General features: G+C 42.1%; 1 long non-coding RNA gene across 1 annotated transcript in view; it reads right to left on the bottom strand.

The window, feature by feature from the left end:
• LOC309348135 overlaps positions 1-9,845 on the bottom strand; it is a 220,655-nt gene extending 210,810 nt beyond the window's left edge. The window contains exon 1 of the long non-coding RNA XR_014159219.1: positions 9,729-9,845. This is a non-coding gene — a long non-coding RNA (uncharacterized lncRNA). The remainder of the gene's footprint in view (positions 1-9,728) is intronic.
• Between the last annotated feature and the right edge of the window lie 2,805 nt (positions 9,846-12,650).

Genomic DNA, 12,650 nt, shown 5'->3' with positions numbered 1-12,650 from the left:
CTCTGAGATGCTGAAACAATTTAGCTCTTTCTGAGACGCCAAAGTAGTCTCAGTCAGCATGGATGGATGATGCCCTGGAGGGAAGGCAGCGCTTCACTTCAAATATGGATTCAGATAATGGCTGCAGCATGTGGCAGTGAATCTGGAAAGTCTCCAAACAGCAGTCAGCAGAGGCAGGGGCTCTCCCGTTGGGGGGACAGAGAAAGGAAGAGAATTTGCATTGAAGAACGGTTTCCCAAATATATTTGTTTTGCACAGAGGCAGCTTCATGAGCTCGGCGAAACGTTTTGAATCTCAAGGCAAAGATTTTGCATCTATCTCAAATTACGTTAAAACTACCCAGGAAGTCACTTACAAAAGGAGGGGGGGGGGAAGCAGAAGGAAAAAATGTGTACATATAAAGGTGCGCTTGCTCTCCCTTCAAAGTCACCTTGCCACAGCAGCAAGATGCCTACAGATTACAGGTATTTATTCTGTGCCACTTCACAAATACTACATTCCTCCAGGAAGCTAAAGCTTTATTGTTCTTGTGTCACTGGAGTCCCATTGATCTGGTGCTCAAGGGATGCACTTAGGGATGAGCTCAATGAAGTCCTAGTTCTTTCTCTTTCTAAGTCATATTCATTACCCCATCTAAATGGGAGAACATTTCTCTTCTGGTTCTAGCTTCTAGTGGTTTTTACTGCCCCAATTCAGGGCAATGCCTTTTTATTTTCAACAAACAAAATCTACACAGCTAATAATAATAATAATAATAATAATAATAATAATAATAATAATTATTATTATTATTATTATTATTCCACTAAAGGAATGCAAGAAGGCAACATCACACATCACAAATAATTTTTAAGTAAAGGTAAAGGGACCCCTGACCATTAGGTCCAGTCGTGGCTGACTCTGGGGTTGCGGCGCTCTTCTCGCTTTATTGGCTGAGGGAGCCGGCGTGCAGCTTCTGGGTCATGTGGCCAGCATGACTAAGCCGCTTCTGGTGAACCAGAGCAGCGCACGGAAACGCTGTTTACCTTCCCGCCAGAGTGGTACCTATTTATCTAATTGCACTTTGACGTGCTTTCAAACTGCTAGGTTGGCAGGAGCAGGGATCGAGCAACGGGAGCTCACCCTGTTGCGGGGATTCGAACCTCCGACCTTCTGATCGACAAGTCCTAGGCTCTGTGGTTTAAGCCACAGTGCCACCCGCGTCCCTATAATTTTTAAATAGAGACAAGCAAATCAGTTTTGGTCTGTGAATTTCTGTTTCTCTTGGTTTCTAATTTTTCCAGTTTTAAGTTCAGTTTGCTACCTTCCCTTACCACTCTGCAATTTTCTTAAAAAATAAAAAAGTCCTTATGAAAATATATTCACATTTTGGAGAAAATGTATCCTGATATGCACATTTCTGTATGAACTTTGCCTAGTGTACTCATGTTTGCAAAGCAATTTCCCTGACATAATGCATGTTGAAGACAGGAGTGCCTGGCGTGCTCTGGTCCATGGGGTCACGAAGAGTCGGACACGACTAAACGACTAAACAACAACAATGCATGTTAGTATGCTATTTTCATGACTGCATAGATGTTAATGCACACTTTGTCCTTGGATATGCATCCCCCCCCCAAGCATTACATGGCTGGAGAACGACACTGCAAAATTTGGAGAAGTTTGAAAGTTAGCTGTGATACAGTTCACGTATTGTTTCAGAAAGTGTGACTTGGATAAGTTTGCCTTTAAAAATGAACAGAACTGAACTTCTCCCCCATCTCTGCTTTTAAATGCACAGGTTAATCAACAAGTGTTTGCTCTCTGTCTAAATCCTTGTGATGAGATAACATCGGACTAGGCCTCCCCAGGAAGCTGATTTTAGAAGTGTGGTGTCCATACCCACCAAGTGTCCCTATTTTCCATGGCCAGTCCCAGATTTACAGAAGCCATCCCGGTTTTTAATTTGATCCCAGAATGTCCCGCATTTCCTTAAGATGTCTTTATTTTCAAAGGAGATATGTCAGGGGGCATGGAGTTATGCAACCCCCAAGACAAGGGGATAATTCATTATACATCCTTTAGAAGACATCTGAAGGCAGTACTATATAGGGAAGTTTTTTAATGTTTAATGTTTTATTATGTATATCTATATGTTGGAAGCCGCCCAGAGTGGCTGGGGCAAACCATTCAGATGGGTGGGGTATAAATAATTAAATCACCATCATCATGGAATAAGATGTCCCTATTTTTATCAGAGGGTATGGCAAGTATAACCTGCCTAGAGACCATCAAGAGGCTATTTATTTATTTATTCATTCATTGCATTTCAGGCTATATAAACCAATCAATATTTCAAGATTACCTGAGCAATGTAAGAAAAATAGAATATAAAGCATGTATCATGATCAGGAGACGATCAGTGGAGAGAAGTTCAGTAGATCTCTTCTTGCAGATGGGAAAGGAAATGGATTCTGTTCTCTCTTAATGTTTGGCAGTATTCATTTTCCTAAAAGAAAATCTATCTGATTCCTAGGCTGGAGATATCTCGACATGGATGTCATGTATATAATTATTGATTATGCCACAGATACAAGGACCATGCGAAATGTGTGAAGGCAAAGTAAACATTGTAAACTGAGCTGGAGGCTGTCCTGGCTGTATTCCCCAGACAAATACTTGTTCTCCTCTAGTGAGATGGATATTTGCTAAGTCAGACTCTCACTGGAATAATTAATCTCTCTGCTGCAATTCTACTTGAAAAAAGCAGCTTGTTTTTGAAAGACAACAATTAGGCCTCCAAGGTTTTTGGGAAATCACTTATATCCACCCTGTGATTCATAAAAAAAATGTTGTTTTGAAAGAAAAGAAAAGAAAGGAGTAGGAGTTACTTTCAGTCAAGCAATTGCACTCATAGCTAATCGGGAGACCTTACAAAAAGAAAAGAACAGCACATTTCATATGTATATGCAGATAACAGACTGTTGCTTATTGCGTGTCGAGGTCCCCAAGCCACCCCCCAAATAACTCACAACGCACACTTAATTTTTGTTTAAGGTTTTTGGCATAATTTTGGCCACAACTTTATTTAAATACAAAACCGTGAGTGGTTGTTTAGGCATTGGTTAAGACTATCTGTCCCCCCGCCTGGGGACAGAACTGACTTCCGGGCACCACCGAAAGACAGTGCGGGGGAAAGCAAGTCGGGGAGAAATGGAGCTGAGTCACAGACCCTCAATTCTCATCCGCATGCTCCCCGAAGGCTTGCCGGCCCTAGTCCCATTCCAGGGATTGGACGAAAAGATGGCAAGCCCCAGGATTCCTTTAACGGAATTCCCTTTGAGGACTTCCGGTCGGCGCCAGCGTTTGATGGCGGTCCTAGCCTCGAGCTCCGAGGCAGGACTGCTCCGTAAGTTCGGGTCTTACCCGCTACGGCAAGCGGGGGACCCCTAAAATCACAGGCGCTGAAGCCTGTGAGCAAGGAGATTCGGTGGGCACCTTTGCGCCCCCCCGGCATCGTAAAAGAGCCTTTTTAAAGGCTCCGGAGCGGCATCGGGGTGAGCGCGGTGCTGAGGATCGCTACCCAGCTTACGGAGTGAAGCCGCGTCGCCATTAACGGAGAGCGCCGATTCCTTTCTGAAACTAAAGATTGGCAACAACAATACCCGTGAGTAAGAACGCAAAATTAAAACGGGACTTAAAATTTTAGAAGATTTGGCTGAAAACGGGAAGGCAAAAATTAAGGAAGTCAGCCTCCCGGATCTGCATGATTAACGGAGCAATGAAAAGACTGAGCTGTGCTTAAACGGACTTTCCTTTTAACTCTTATTAAACCAGACATCGAAAGGATCTCCCCCCTGTAGTGCAGGAGAAGGGGGGGAGGAAACAGAATTAATTTAACCTGCAAAAGAAAGGGATAAGGAATAAAAAACCTCTGCTGCTGACACTTCTGGTCAGGCTGCCGGAGCAGCGAACGCCTGAAAAAGGAACTGTCAAGTGAGCTGTCAAAAGACAGTGGCTACAAAATAAGACTTATTTGAAACATATTAACGGGACTTTGGTGGATTACAATTTTAACAGTAAAGTGCTACAAATTAAAGACTCTTAGTGGGACTTTTGCCTTTGGACTTTCTGTTTCTTTGTTGTGGGTGCCTTTGGATGGTTACAATTTCCTCCTCTAGAGGGCTTTAGCTGTATTACGGTGTATCCAGCGGGATTTTCCACTTGCAACTTTCCTGTGTGAATGACCTTGAGTTATGAGCAACCCGCCAGAAGAAATTTCAACAAGAAGTAAAACAAAGCAGGCTCAAAAACAAGCTCAAAAAAGAGGCTCTTTATCAGGAGCAGCAGCTGCACAAGAAAAAATAACAGCAGCATCAATGGAGTCAATGACACAGGCTCTGCTCAAAATAAATCAGTCATTAGAAGTACTCACCAAGCAATCTGCAGAACTTACTAAACAGTCTACAGAGAACTCTAAGAAACTGACGGAGTTGACAACAAGACTAGACCTGAACACAACAACAATCTCATCTAATACAGATTCTATAAACCGTTTGGTTCAAGAGTCTACGGAAACAAGGAGAATAGCTGAGAGTGCTAGGTCTACTGCCGAAGAAACCAAAGGAAAATTTGCGCCTATTGCAAAAAAAGTACATGAACATGATACAGCATTAGCTCTACTAGAACTGGAAAGGAAAAGCAAGAACCTGAAATTAAGACTGGTTCCAGAAGAGGAAGAGGACAAGCTTGGGGAATTCCTTACAGATAAATTTCAAGACTTTTGGAATGATGAGTTAGATGGAGAAGAAGATGAATTTGTGATAACCTCAGCCTTTCGGATTGGCAGAAAGCAAGGGAAGAAGCCAAGAGACTGTTTAATTACCCTGGGATCAAAGGAACAAAGAGATAAAATACTGAACCTACACTTCCAGAAGGCCTTGGTCATTAAAAATTCTCAGATCCAGATTTTCAAGGATATTCCTAAATATTTTTTGGAGGTTAGATCTCAATTTAAAGAATTAGTTGATCTACTTAAACAGAATAATATCCCATTCAGGTGGGAATTTCCACAAGGGCTGTCCTTTAACTTTAAAGGGAAGAAAATTAAAATAAAAACAAACCAGGATAAAGAACTCTTTTTGGAAAGAAATCAAGAGGATCTTCAGAAAGGAACTGTTAGTGAGGGGGAAGTACCGGACATTTCAAATCTATCATTTGGACTGAACCGAGCACCGACCGAGGAGGAACAACAACTTGGTGCAGTCGGTGGAAGAGCTACCCAGTAGCAAAAATGTCTCTGCAACTCTTCAGCTGGAACTGTAATGGTTTGAACCACCCTCGAAAAAGGGGCCAAGTATTTCATCTATTAAAGAAGGAACATTTAGATGTAATCTGTCTACAAGAAACTCACATTGCCAGGATACATAGAAAACTTTTAACAAATAAGAGATTAGGACAAGAATTTATTTCATCAGATAGAGTTAAGAAAAGAGGAGTTGTGATCTATGTCAAGGAAAAATTTGAACCAAAACTGATCTTTAAGGATGACCAAGGAAGATACCTGGCAGTGGAAATTCAAATTTATGGAGAAAAGATTTTGATTGTTGGAGTTTATGCACCAAATGAGGGGAAGGCTGAATTCTTCAAGAAGTTGCACGAGACTTTAATGGACTTTTTGGACTTTAAAATTATAATGATGGGTGATATGAATGGAGTCGTCTCCACAAACATGGACAAGGCCCAAAGACAAACAATATCTAATGATGGAAGACTACCAAAGACATTCTTTGAACTGACTGACACTATGGATCTGATTGACATTTGGAGAACTAGGAACCCTCTGGAAAGGGAGGGGACCTTCTTCTCTGAAGCAAAAATGACATGGACTAGAATTGATCAAATATGGACTTCTAGTAATCTGGCACCAAAAGTTAAAAAAATAGAAATCTGCCCAAAGACCTGTTCTGACCACAATGCTGTCAAGATGGAAATGAAACTGACAACAGCTGGAACCTTTAGATGGAGAATGAATGACACCCTCTTTGGAGATGAGGAAATCTGCAAAAAGGCCCAAAAAACACTTAAAGACTACTTCGAGATTAACATGAGATCAGACACCGAAAAAAGAGTTATTTGGGATGCAAGTAAAGCCGTGATGCGTGGCTTCCTAATACAACAGAATTCAATAAAGAGGAAAAAACAGAATGAGAAGAAAGAGAAAATTTGGAATCTAATAAAAGAAGGGGAGAAGAAATTGAGATCTAAGCCTAAATCTCAAGAGATATTAAGAGAAATAAAATTCTATCAAACACAATATATGGAATTGATGAATCAGGAAATAGAATGGAAAATTAAACAAATGAGACAAAAGACTTTTGAGTCCGCAGATAAATGTGGGAAGCTACTGTCTTGGCAATTGAAAAAGAGGCAAAAATTGAATACAGTGACATCACTCGAAGTAGATGGGAAGTCTATTAATAAACCAAATGAGATAAGTAATTGTTTTCAAAGTTTCTTCAAGAAATTATACAAACAAGGGCCAAAAAACGAACAGGAGATAGAAGAATTTATTGGAAAACACGGTTTACCAAAAATCTCTGAAAATAATAGAAGGAGTTTGAATGAGAAAATTACAGATCAAGAAATAGAGAGCGCCATTCAGGATATGCAGCTGGGAAAATCACCAGGACCAGATGGACTAACCGCGAGATACTATAAAGTACTGAAGGATTGGTTAATACAACCATTGAAAGAAGTTTGCAATCAAATTTTGGAAGGGAAAAAGGCTCCCGAATCGTGGAAGGAAGCATTCATCTCACTTATACCGAAGACAGAAACTGAGAAACATCAAGTTAAGAATTACCGCCCTATATCACTCTTGAATGTGGATTATAAAATCTTTGCAGACATTTTAGCAAAAAGATTCAAAAAAGTTTTGTTAGAGGAGATTCACAGGGACCAAACTGGCTTTCTACCAGGCAGGCAATTGTCAGACAATGTGAGGAATATTATAGACATTTTAGAACTTCTGGAAACTGACATAAATAGAAAAGCTGTTTTGATTTTTGTGGATGCAGAGAAAGCCTTTGACAACATTTGTTGGAGTTTTATGAAGAGGAATCTCCAAGGGATGGGGGTAGGCAAGAACTTTGAAAATGGTATAAGTGCAATTTACTCTGAACAAAAGGCTAAACTAATTGTAAATGGTATGGTTATGGACGAAATTCCAATAGAGAAAGGGACACGACAGGGATGCCCAATTTCCCCTCTATTGTTTATATCGGTACTGGAGGTTTTCCTAAATATGATTAGAAGAGACCAGCTGGTTAAAGGTATACAGGTCGGAACTAAACATTATAAGCTAAGAGCATTTGCAGATGATCTAGTCTTGACATTACAACAGCCAGAAACTAGTACAAAAAGAGTTCTGGAACTTATTGAAATATTTGGTCAGGTAGCAGGATTTAAATTAAATAAACATAAGACAAAGGTGTTGGAAAAAAATCTTACGGAGGGGGAAAAAGATAGTTTTCAAAGAGAAACTGGTTTGGAAATTACTAAAAAGGTAAAATATCTGGGGGTGAATTTAACATCTAAGAATGTGAACCTATTTAAAGACAATTATGAGAAATGCTGGGCTGAAGTGAAGAAAGATTTCGATATATGGTCAAGATTGAGACTTTCCTTGTTAGGCCGAATTGCTGTTATCAAGATGAATGTATTGCCGAGATTGTTGTTTCTGTTCCAGACATTGCAAATTCTAGATAAGATGGACTGTTTCAAGAAGTGGCAGAAAGACATATCTAAATTTGTCTGGCAGGGCAAAAAACCCAGAATAAAATTTAAGATTTTGACTGATGCAAAGGATAGAGGGGGCTTTGCCCTGCCGGACTTAAAACTTTATTATGAAGCAGCAGCTTTTTGCTGGCTGAAACCATGGCTACTTCTTGAGAATACAGACATTCTGGACCTGGAAGGTTATGATAATAGTTTTGGTTGGCATGCATATTTATGGTACGATAAGGTAAAGGTACATAGAAACTTTAAAAACCATATTGTCAGGAAAGCATTGTATAATGTATGGAATCGATATAAAGATTTGCTTGAAAGTAAAACCCCCAGGTGGTTGTCACCAATGGAAGCCAAGGCGGTAAAAAGATTGAACATGGATACAGATTGGCCAAAATATTGTGAAATTATAGAATATGATGGTGAAAAGTTGAAACTACAGAGTTTTGAGAAATTGAAACCTAAAGTCCGAGATTGGTTACATTATTTCCAGATCAATGAAACTTTTAAGCAGGACAGAAAACTAGGATTTCAGAAGGAGAGGTCAAAGTTAGAAACAGAATTGCTAGAACCCAATACTAAGAATTTGTCTAGAATGTATAATCTGCTGCTAAAATGGAATACACAGGATGAAACGGTTAAATCAGCCATGATTAAGTGGGCACAGGATATTGGTCATGATATTATGTTTGCTGACTGGGAGCAGTTATGGACCACAGGTATTAAATTTACGGCATGCAGTGCCCTGAAAGAGAACATAATGAAAATGATCTATAGGTGGTACATGACCCCAGTCAAGCTTGCAAAGATATATCATTTGCCCAATAACAATTGTTGGAAGTGTAATGAATGTGAAGGAACTTTTTATCACCTTTGGTGGACCTGCCCAAAGATTAAGGCCTACTGGGAAATGATCTATAATGAAATTAAGAAAATCCTTAAGTGGACATTTGTAAAGAAACCGGAGGCTTTTCTCCTGGGCATGGTCGGCCAATTGGTACCAAAGAAAGATAGGACCTTTTTTATGTATGCAACAACAGCAGCAAGAATCCTTTTGGCGAAGTATTGGAAGACTAAAGAATTACCTACTCTGGAAGAATGGCAGACCAAGGTGACTGAATTTATGGGACTGGCAGAGATGACCGGCAGAATCCGTGACCAGAGGAAAGAGACAGTGGAGGAGGACTGGAAAAAATTTAAAATCTATCTTAAAAATTGTTGTAAAATTTCGGAATGTTAAGATGTCAAGGGATTGGATATAAAGAATTACAGCTATAAATTGAAATTTATAAAATAGAATTTTTTCTTTAAAGAGAATTAAATGCAAAAATGGGATGAAGAATTGCTAAAAATTTTAAAATATGGATGCAGTGAAGGGGAGGTTTGGGGAAGTCGTGTTATGTTTATTTGTTTTTTGTTTATGTTGTAAAATCAATAAAAATTATCTTAAAAAAAAAAAAAATAACGGAATTCCCTTTCCGCAGCAACCATGGAGGGGCAGGCCCAGCCTATCCTAACCCCTCCTCCACCAATTTATAACCAATGCCTAACCGCAACCTTACAAGTTGTGACGATTTGCTACGCAGTAGGCAAAAACCAAATGGCCCAGCCAATCAGCCAGATGGACAAAATTCCTACCAAGCCCCTGCCCCAACGGCAGATGACCCCATGACAGGCATAGCAAGGTCAATGCAACAACCCCTTACTCAAGGGTGGGTGGGTGGGTGGGTGATCTGTTGCACACAGCAAAGAGAAAGCTCCAGGCTGCGTGCAGAGTATTTAAACATTTTACCCCTCCCACCAAAATTGCAACATAACTTTTACCCCAGCAACCCAGTGAACCAATCACTACCCCAGGCCATCTTTAGAGACCCTGCCTGGTAAGAGAGGGGTGGCTCAGCAGACCCCACCGCAACACGTGCTCTCCATGAAGGAGAACACGCTTCATGAGCACTCACACTTTACATTTTGGGTGCTCTTTGCAGGATCACGCGTGGTGCTACAGTTCCCAGGGGGCTTACTGGCAAACAGGGGCTGGCTTGCCTCTCAGTGCTAATTTTTGGAGGTTCATGCCCAGCCTCAGTAATCAGTCAGTCGGTCAAGTTTATTGCTTATAGCTAAAGGCTGCTGCAATGTATACAATGTCATTCAATAAAACATATACTAGTTTGATACAAAAACTTAAAACATTTACATTGTCAAAACATGACCTATTCTGCACAAAGCTATAGAAACTCCTTAATATACAAACTGAAACATTAGACAATAAAATTTATAAGCTAAAATCACTGCGGGGCCACTAATATATTAAAAGCAATATTAAATAATACAATAGACAATTATGTACGAAGTTTAGTGAGAAAGATACAGCTTGGTGCAAGGTAAAGGTAAAGGGACCGCTGACCATTAGGTCCAGTCGTGGCCGACTCTGGGGTTGCGGCGCTCATCTTGCTTTATTGGCCGAGGGAGCCGGCGTACAGCTTCCGGGTCATGTGGCCAGCATGACAAAGCCGCTTCTGGCAAACCAGAGCAGCACACGGAAACGCCGTTTACCTTCCCGCCAGAGCAGTACCTATTTATCTACTTGCACTTTGACGTGCTTTCGAACTGCTAGGTTGGCAGGAGCAGGAACCGAGCAACAGGAGCTCACACTGTCACAGGGATTCGAACCACCAACCTTCTGATTGGCAAGTCCTAGGCTCTGTGGTTTAACCCACAGCACCACCTGCGTCCCTTTTTACAGCTTGGTGTACATGGGGTCAAATAAATCCATCTCCTTTACAGTTGATAGCTATCTCGGCTATATAATTTTTTCTAATTTTCCTGGCGGCAGTTGCAAAAAGTGCTACATGCCAGGTCACATACTTACCTATGTCTGTGAGGAGATAAAGAATCACGTCAGAAGGATTTTGGCCAGGGGACCTTGTCATTATAGGTGTCAAAAACCGTTCTCTTGCTTCATTATATAAGGGGCAGCATAAAATATAATGTGTAAGGTCCTCTAATTCAGGGCATCCCTTAATTATCAGTTCATTTACTGGTATGCCTCTATGTCTCCCATCATCAGTAATCAAGTTTCTTGCTGGGAGGTGGGGCCAGCCCCATTTATAAATAGGGGGTCGAGCCGAAAATAGCCAGGCAGTCAGCTCTGGAGATTCATCCTCCCTCCCCTCCCTTAGTTTAATGCTTTCTTGTTTGCAGGTTAACTTTTTCTTCCTGTTTAGCAGGTGCTGCTACAGTCTTTGACTGGTTGCTGTTGAAGAACAGAGAAGAAATTTTCCTGCATTGGCAGTGAAATATACTCAGAGTTGAGAGTGGATTTCATGCTCTTTATTCAGCTCATAGTGGTGAGCAGGAATGGAAGTTCCCCCAGAATGTCTGCTTTATATACATTATTTACACAATGGGCCCCACGTGATTGGCCAATTCTGGGATTCACCTGTAGGCCAATCTTTTTGCGGATTCACTTCCACCTGGAGCTGGATTGCGTGGCTCCTGTGGACCAATCAGACTGCTGCATTCTGGGCCCTATTGTTCTAGGACCAATCAGACTGCTGCATTCTGAATCCTATTGTTCTAGGACCAATCAGACTGCTGCATTCTGAATCCTATTGTTCTAGGACCAATCAGACTGCTGCCTTTTGGATCCTATTCAACTCAGTCCATAATACCCCGGTTTTGTCTTCCCCGTAGCAATTTGTCACAGCTTTGGCGGTTATGGCCTTGGGTGGAATCCTTTAGTCTTTTCTTCCCTATATTGGTGTGTGTGTGTGTGTGAAGTGGTGACTCGCCCCCCTGCGGTGGCTATTCCAGGGTCCCCCTCTTAAAGGGGTTATATATATGGGTGTCACTGGCCATACACTGAAAGGTCATCAGTGAACTACCCTGCATGTGGGGATATGGGCTTGGCTGCCTGCTACACTTACGTCTCGCAGAGCATCCTCATATCCCATTTATTCTGATGAGCCCCAGTTCCCCCCGGCTGGGAGGGATACACTCCCAAGGCCTAAGCCAAGGTCTTCATACATTCGGAAGTTTAATAAAGTTGTGGCCTAATTTAAATTCCATATAACGTTGTCAGAGTCTTTATTCCTTCCTTATGATCCCTGGGGGCCGCTTGGTCACGCAATGGAGAAAAAAAGAATATATTCTGGCCATTGATGTCAATGAACAATGCTACTGTAATGTAAAAGAGATGTTGCCCCAAGAAATTCAAAGCCCTGGCAGGCAAGCTTTCTAAAGTATGAGATGGTATCACTACAATGTACTGTGCTGGTCCAGGGGGGAGGTTACCGTGGGGCGAGGTCCAGGACCTGAGTTGAGGGTCGGCAGACAGTCCTCCACGGGCGAAGCGGGGTCCACAGCGAGAAGCCGGGCAAGGACAGGAACTCTGGGGGAACAGGACTGGATGCTGGCCGAAACAGCTCTTCAACGACGTTGCTCCCACAACCTGGGACCGGGCTTACTGGCCTTTATCTGTTCTGAGGCCAGGGGCGGTCCCGGCCCCCAGGAGACCCGCCTCTCCTGGCCTTAAGGCGAGCACTCCTCCTGGGAGAAACCAGTTCCCTTCGCCTCTCTGCCCTGAGCCTCTGCAGTTCAGGAGAGGCTGAAGGGTTACTGGACCCAGGGGGAGATTCACCTGTAGGCACTGAGTCCTCAACCACCTCCGGAGCCAGAGTGGATTCACCTGGTTCCTGCTCCTGAGGATCCGGCACAGGTGCAGGCACTTCAGATTCAAGACCCTGCCCCAGCTCAGCCGGCCCTGGAGGCAGGGACTACTGTGCAGGCTGGGATTCCTCCGGTTCAGCCTCTGAATCAGATTCCCAGGCCATCACATGTACAGTGTGGGTCATATCCAAGTAGCCATGCCTTGGTATATC

Source organism: Podarcis erhardii, assembly GCF_964252035.2.
Source record: "Podarcis erhardii genome assembly, chromosome: 8".
NCBI classification, from domain to species: Eukaryota; Metazoa; Chordata; class Lepidosauria; order Squamata; family Lacertidae; genus Podarcis; species Podarcis erhardii.
This window is presented reverse-complemented; position numbering and strand designations above follow the sequence as displayed.